The sequence below is a fragment of the Haemaphysalis longicornis genome, unplaced genomic scaffold (assembly GCF_048455015.1).
Source record: "Haemaphysalis longicornis isolate Haplotype H1 unplaced genomic scaffold, Haemaphysalis longicornis Haplotype H1 scaffold_10, whole genome shotgun sequence".
NCBI lineage: Eukaryota > Metazoa > Arthropoda > Arachnida > Ixodida > Ixodidae > Haemaphysalis > Haemaphysalis longicornis.
This window is the reverse complement of record NW_027526204.1, coordinates 31503298-31510498: the sequence shown is the minus strand read 5'-3', so window position 1 is coordinate 31510498 and position 7201 is coordinate 31503298. Positions and strand designations below refer to the sequence as shown.

General features: G+C 42.4%; 1 long non-coding RNA gene across 1 annotated transcript; it reads left to right on the top strand.

Moving 5' to 3' along the window:
• LOC144157679 (uncharacterized) lies at positions 1-6865 on the top strand. Its single transcript, XR_013319821.1, has 4 exons — positions 1-128; positions 623-655; positions 4149-4232; positions 6692-6865. It is a non-coding gene; the product is annotated as an uncharacterized LOC144157679 (long non-coding RNA).
• The last annotated feature ends 336 nt before the right edge of the window (positions 6866-7201 follow it).

The following is a 7201-nucleotide window of genomic DNA, read 5'->3' as shown; positions in this document are numbered from 1 at the left end:
CTTCCTGTCACGTGTCCAGTATCAGTGCCTGTGAGTGCTTTAAAAGACGTTCACCTCAGATCTCGAGCAGTCATCGAGGCTTGGCCCTTCGACGTTCAGACTCTCTGTGTGACGGCAACGGCTCTGCGGTAAGCCGACAAAATATTTCTTCTGATTACTGTCACCTTTTCGTCTGTACGAAGTTCCGTGTAAAGTTATTAATTAACATTGCTTCCTATTGAAGAAGCCATCGTAAAATTGTGAAAATGTTTTGAAAATCTTGGGCTTCTCCAGGGCATTCTGTGAAACAGTTCTGTTTTTACGAGTAATTTTAGTTCAAGAAGGCACAAATACCAAGTAATTTACAAGAGACATGCGAATCCCCCTCGAGAAATCAGACTGTTCTCTCCCAGGGATATAATGAAGCATGCGCTTTACAAATGCTGCCTCGTGCACTACTTCCTATATACATTTTCGCGGTAAGGAAATAACTGAACTCTATACGAGAAAATAAGCTGTCGGTGAAATGCAAAATTAGTAGCTACAAACAAGTAATATCTAAAAGCAATATTCGCAGACATTTTATTTCATTCTCTTTATTGTGCAATGAAAGTCTAATAGGTAAAAAAATGTTTCTTTACAGATTCCGCAATTTGAGATGGGATTGTTCTCAGTGGTAAGGCATTGTTTTCAATCTGATGCACGTAGCATTGCATTTTACAACTGTCTATGTAAGGGGTAGGGCCCGGTCTAGAAAAAATTAATAAAATCATTCAGGAGGGCGGCTGAGCAACGCGGGGGGGAATCATACTAGGAACCAAAAAATCACAACCTTTAAAAAGTATATTTTATTTTTATTTATTTATTTATTTATTATTTATTTATTTATTTATTTTTATATTTTTTTATTTATTAATACAGCAATCCCCATGTTTTTATATGGCAATTAATATTGCAGAAGGAGGTTCCAGAGTTTACACTGTCGAGGGAACCTCCTGTGCTCAGTGATGTGATACTTGGCAAAAATAAAAAACAACGTCAATAGAACGTAATTAAACAGATATATTCAAAGAACGGATTAGACGTAATCAAACAAGGTTCATAAAACGAATTTTGGCAGGGAGGTTACAGACATAATTTTGTAATATGTTTGCACTCTAAAATACATGCAACAAAACAAACGAAAACAAATACAACAACAAGATCAGGTCAAATTTGGTGCAAACAACAATAACGACAGCTCCATGACTTCGTCATTGTAAAGAATCGGCAGGATCACGCGAAACTAAGGGAATGCTCTTGGTGCGAACGAGAAGAAGACATTATATTCAAAGACGTCACAGGCCAGAGTTTTTGAAGCAACGACGAAAGGTTATACACGAAACGTCAGACGAGACACTCAGCTAAGGGAAACAACCCAAGTGACCCGCTCCACTGCCCACAATTACAAGGTCCGCGACCGTCCCCGCGTAAATATCTCGAGAACAGAACCTCCTCACGGTCGGTCGTATGAGGACGAGGGTGGCGACGTCACCCTCATAGCGGTGCTTGCGTCGTCGAGGTTGACTCCACAGGTTGCGACGCCGGAAGGAGTCTCAGAAGAAGCAGTTGGAGGCTCGAACCCGCCTCCCGCCCGGTCACGCGCCGTTCGGCAACCGGAGCTCGGTAGACGATAGTCCATGCTGGCGACGATGCCGCGGGCCTTGGCGGCGACGCCCGGAATAGTGGCAGAGTCTACCGACATTCTTGCCTTGCTGTGGCGCGTATACCGCACGTCTTAGGCGGGTTCTCACGGTGCCGTGCCCCGTTCGAACCGCCTTGTCTCCTGGCTCGGTCTCTCTCGCTCTCTGCCCGTGCCTCGTTCCCACCTCTTCTTCCTCTAACTGAGCAGCACCTGCTGGGTCTTGAGCTTCGTGTTTCTAGCGTACAATCCGGCGTCATTCCCCTTCTCTGGTATGTTTCAGTTACGGTACGCGGGTAAAAGGAATATTTGAGGCAGTTATTTCGCGACCAAAAAGGGGTTAACGTCTGTTCATCCCTTTGGCAAGGGGCGTACCCACATGAAAATGAAATGATGTCGGAAACATCAAGCTTGTGATGCCCCTTAATAACTGGTAAAGAAATTTTAGTTGTATAAACTATTTCTTTCGGTAAGTGAAGGCTCATTGTCACGAGATAAGAGCTCTGTTATAGAGGTGCGTCTATAGCTGCATAGATAAAGCGAATTGCCCTTTTCCGCACGTTTTGTAATTTAGTTATGTTATCTCTAGTGAAGGGGTCCCAAACAACCACCCCTTATTCTAAGATTAGGCAAATGATAGTTTTGTATGCTAGAGTCCGCACCGTAGACTTAGATGTCTTAAACTTCGTCGAAGAAAAAATATTTTGTGGTTAGCGTTTTATTACACAGTCAATATTGTTACGTAAAGACGACGAAGAGGGAAATGCAGCGTGGTTTGTGATCCCAGCCTACGACGACGAAGAAGAACTGTGGGTGCGCGCTGCCTGCGCGGGCTCAGGCTTTGCCGCCATGTAAATAACCCGTAAATACATCGTTCGACTGTCTCATCGTTCATGTCGTCTCTACTGCCGCCACGTAACAATATGTTTAGTCCAGTTAAGGTCATTGGTAATCCAAAAAGCAAGATACTTATTTAAGTTACTTCAGAAAGGATGAAGCTTGCCGTGGTAAAATTAAATAGTAAGGGTTTGTTTTGTGCGTTATTCGCACAAGTACAGTTTTATCGAAGTTATTTACATCTGCCTTAAGTCCCACTACTTAACAATTTTATGAAAGGCACTAGTTAGAAAGTTTTGATCAGTTACATTGGATATCTCAGAAAGTATGACACACTCTTCAGCGTACAACTTGATTTTAACAGGAACTTCATTCAAAATATCATTTATAAAAATGCGAAACAAAGGGGGTTCCAGAACAGTACCCCGTGGAACGCCAGAGTAAACGGTTGGCTCTTCTGAACAAGATTCGTTAGAAACAACAAATTGTTTGCGGTTTATAAAATATTCAGCTATTCATTTTACTAGGCGCGGCTTTTGAAATGTTTTCTCTAATCTAAAAAGTAATTTTTTGTGTGATAAATGTCAAACGCGTTTGCAAAATCCATAAAGATTGCATCAGTTTGCGTCTCATTGTTAATTGAAGTTGTTCCGAAATCGCGTCTCGTCTCTACAAGTTGAGTACAGTTTGAATAGGCTTTTCTGAATCCGTGCTGGTGTTTTGTTAGGATGTTATGCTTACCTAGACACTCAGAGATATGCGTATGAGTGATGTGTTTTAGAAGCCTAAAGGTTGTTGACGTTAATGATATAAGACGATAATTCGAGATGAGTTGGTTTTTATCACACTTATAAGCAGGCTTGGCTCTGCCGGCGCTCCAATCATCTGGTTCTCCGCCTTCACGCAGTGATTTTGAAAATAACGCATACAGACACTTTGCCATCCACTCGGCCTGTCGCTTTAAAAATGCGTTTGGAATGTTATCCGGCCCGGGTGTCTTTGACACATTGGGTTTAAGAAGCATGTAGAAAATGCCTTGCTCACTGATAACCTTGGTCGAGCAACCTTTTCATTTTAATTGAAATCATGTGTTGCAGGAAAGACAAGTGTGCGTTGTTGACTTGAGGCAACGCTCGTTACGATGCTTCAGTTTAAGTTCGCCGTACGTGCGATATGCCTTGCTGATTTACCTAAAAGGCTGCTCACTACAGCACTGCCACAACTGTGACTTCAAACTTTATGGAGAGTACATTTTACTACATGCTCTGAAAGAGGTTAGGTATTTACCCGAAAAAACTATGTTTAGAAACCTGTCAACTGCAGATTTTCTCATTTGAATGCCATACAAGAAACAAAACATCTGGCATCAATTTTCTTGTTTAATGTGCTCAATACAACCAACGCAGACATGGCTAAGCAGAAAATGTATTTTTGTTATGCCTTATGTGGGCTTTCATTACAACAACTCCATAATCTCTATAACTACGCGCGGCATAGCTTTACTATTCCTGGCGTGTTAAATTAGACAATGTCGTATTTCGTTTGCCTACCAAATTATGTATCTCGGCTTCTTCGGAACATGACGTTCGTAACCTGAGCGCAGGTGGAAAGCATTGATTGTAACACCTGACTAATATAAACCTCGCACCAGATTTTCAGATTCCATGTTGCCATGGCAATTGTATTCCTGGCGCAAGTGGCTGTAGACGGTGTGGCGGGTTGTGCCGGCCAATGGGTAAGTTCAATGCAGAGCATGCCAATTCATGGCTTTCACTCCCTCTCTCAGTGCATATCCTTTCTTTGTATACAATGGTCAAACTGTACCAATACCAATTACAATAAAATCGCTTAAAAGCTCACTTCCCCTGATTAAGATAGACGGCACGTGCTGAAGCACTTCAAGAGGATCAGCAGACATTATAGCATGCGGAATGAGGTCACTGAGCTGTTCGTAGTGTAATGCGACATCTGCAGCTTTGTGAAAAAGGAATCGCATTGTATGACTGTCAGAAGAATAGCCAAAACTGTAAAAAAGAAAGTTATGCTCTTTATTGTATGTGGATTTCTTGTACCTTCTTTACCGAAATAGTCCATATAAAAATGTCAAAACGTCAATAAAGAGTAATGATTAATCAATAATGAGTAACCAATAATGATTAATCAATAATCAATAAAGAGTAATGAGTAATCAATAATGAATTCGGTAACGTAAAGAGCTATACCACAAATGTTATCCCACTGTTAAACATTTCCGAATAGAGTGCTTCAACATATCCAATATGGAGTTGTGTGAGAACTTTCACTTTCGTGTTAGTTTTTCTTGCGCTGGTGCAAACATATTTGCAGTCACTACCTCTTTTACGAGTTCTTGCACGAGTTCCCTTAGAGTGTAAAAAAATACCTAAGCAGCTGGTTGATTTCCGCTGGTAAGTACTCAAAGCAACAAGAAACTGATGCAGATGTGTTAATCTGCTACTTAAAAAACAGTTACACTATGACTTGTGTAACAAAGGTAGAAAACACCGAAAGCTGCTGCTATATTACGACTTGAACCTTTCTTAACGCTCTTAGATCTTGCAACATGTAGAAAAAGCTCAACCGTTAGGACCTCGTGTGCGACACTCATAAAAAAGTGCACTGCTTCGTGGTGTTTTCATACATAAGTTTTCTGGTAATGACACTTCTGGAAAGAAGCAAGTTCCTCGTGTTTGATCGTCGTCTTTTCATTACACGCGTTCGTGCCATTACGCATTGTTAGGTTTACGCAGACACTGCTGGTAGTGGAAACGTTGCAGAAAATTCAAGGACACCTAAGTTTTACTGAGGCTGTTGTGATGTGCGAGAAAATAAGTGTCCATTAACAGAAAGCGATCACTTCGTCTTATTATTATTATGGTCCTTCCCCTTTGCGTGTTTTTATTGGCTTGGTCTTATGACAAGGATGACATCGAACGGGGCAACACTTTGCCACTCGTCAAGGGATGAATGTGTGATTCCTATGCCAGTCTTAAGTTGTACAGCATGTCCGGCCGTAGCCTGTGCGTTTCATCCAGTAGCGGTGCACAGGTTCTTGTATACGGCTGAGTGCGCACAGTTTTCTAATTCGTGCATGCCCTCTCAATACTAACATAAAAATTAGTCCTCCCGCGATATTTGTATTCCTTTGGGGGGTGGGGGCGGAAACTAGCCAAAAGTTTCCTCCAGGAGGCCTTCAAGCAGAACGAGATTTGCGCGTATTTATTTTATCACTATGTTTTAGCTAATATTACAACGGAGTAAATAAAACACTCCGGCTCATTCGGAATGGAAATGCGATGACTGAGGTAAAAGTGCAAGGGGTAGTTTCCACTAGCCTTAACTTGGGCTTTCTTTACCCTTTCTCTAAAAAAGAGATGAATAAAAACATTAGCCTACACCATGCAAAATCAGTTTAAACAAACTCCACATTCCACCCTCCTAAAATCGAAATGCAAACTTGCAAACTTAGAAGCCGAAGCCCACTTCAGCTCACCGGATGTCCAAAGGCAACTACCACACTCCAAACTCAAAACAACTGCTGTGTGCCCTGAGTTCGCTCATAGCGCCATAGGATAGATACTGGTTTCGTAACTCTAGGGACCTAGGTTTGATTCCGACCACGGTAAGCGTTTTTTTTCTTCGAGGTGCGTCTGGAAACACCTGCACGTGGGCTTTTGGCCTCCTCGCCACTTTCCCTCACACTTCCTGACCAAGCATTTTTTTCCTCCGCCCTTTGCCGCCCAGAAGTTCCGGTTTACAATCCACACAGACGGAAGAATTTTTCTGCCGCTTTGGTGCTAAAACTAAACCGTCCGGGTGTCCTTATTTCGGCTCAGATGACACATCGCAAGTGTTTCCCGTGCGTTTCCGCGTTTGACAGGCTGTTTTGGCACATTTTGCACAGGTGGAGCATCGCGAATACGAACACCAACATAAAATTTCCAAGGTTTCTACCATTACCTTTCGAGGTGCTCGGTATTGTGTTGTACCCCCTTTAGCACGTAGTATGGATAGAACTACACGGGAAAAGCTTTCGGCCTGTATTTGGTGATGCATGTAACAGATATTTACAAATCATTTCTGTGTTCTTTTTTGTGGTGCTTTTGCATAGTACGACACCCTATCATTTCCGCGAACGACGACTGTCTACAAAGGAAGTTTCGTTGTCTCTTTCAGTGTAACAGCTTTGACCAATCAACCTGCTGCAGCGGCTTTTTCTGCCTGCCTGCCGCATTTGGAGCTGGCATCTGCGTCCCAGGGAACTTGAAATAAAGTTCGTAAAAAACGGATGCAATGACGCCATTCATAGATCTCTCCAAACCGCAAACATTTTTACGACAAAGTCTGAAAGAAATCTCAAGGATGAATGAATCATGGTGACTTCGTGCTAGCATAACAAAAAACAAAAGCGCGTCTAGCAAGAATACCTGAGACCACTGTATGTCATTCGGCAGATAACAGGCTTCGCTTACTGCGTCCCACTTTTGTGTCACGGGCGCCAGCGCTGTGGTGTGCCGGCCCACCACAGACTTCATTCACCCACCACAGCCGCGAAGCGACAACAATATTCAATTACCTTAGCAAAGACCATTTAAATTTACTTTGTGTGTGGAAAAGTTGAAGCGACTTAGTCACTAAACACAGTCAATTGAATCAAGCTTCATGCTGTTTTTTTTTATAAAGACG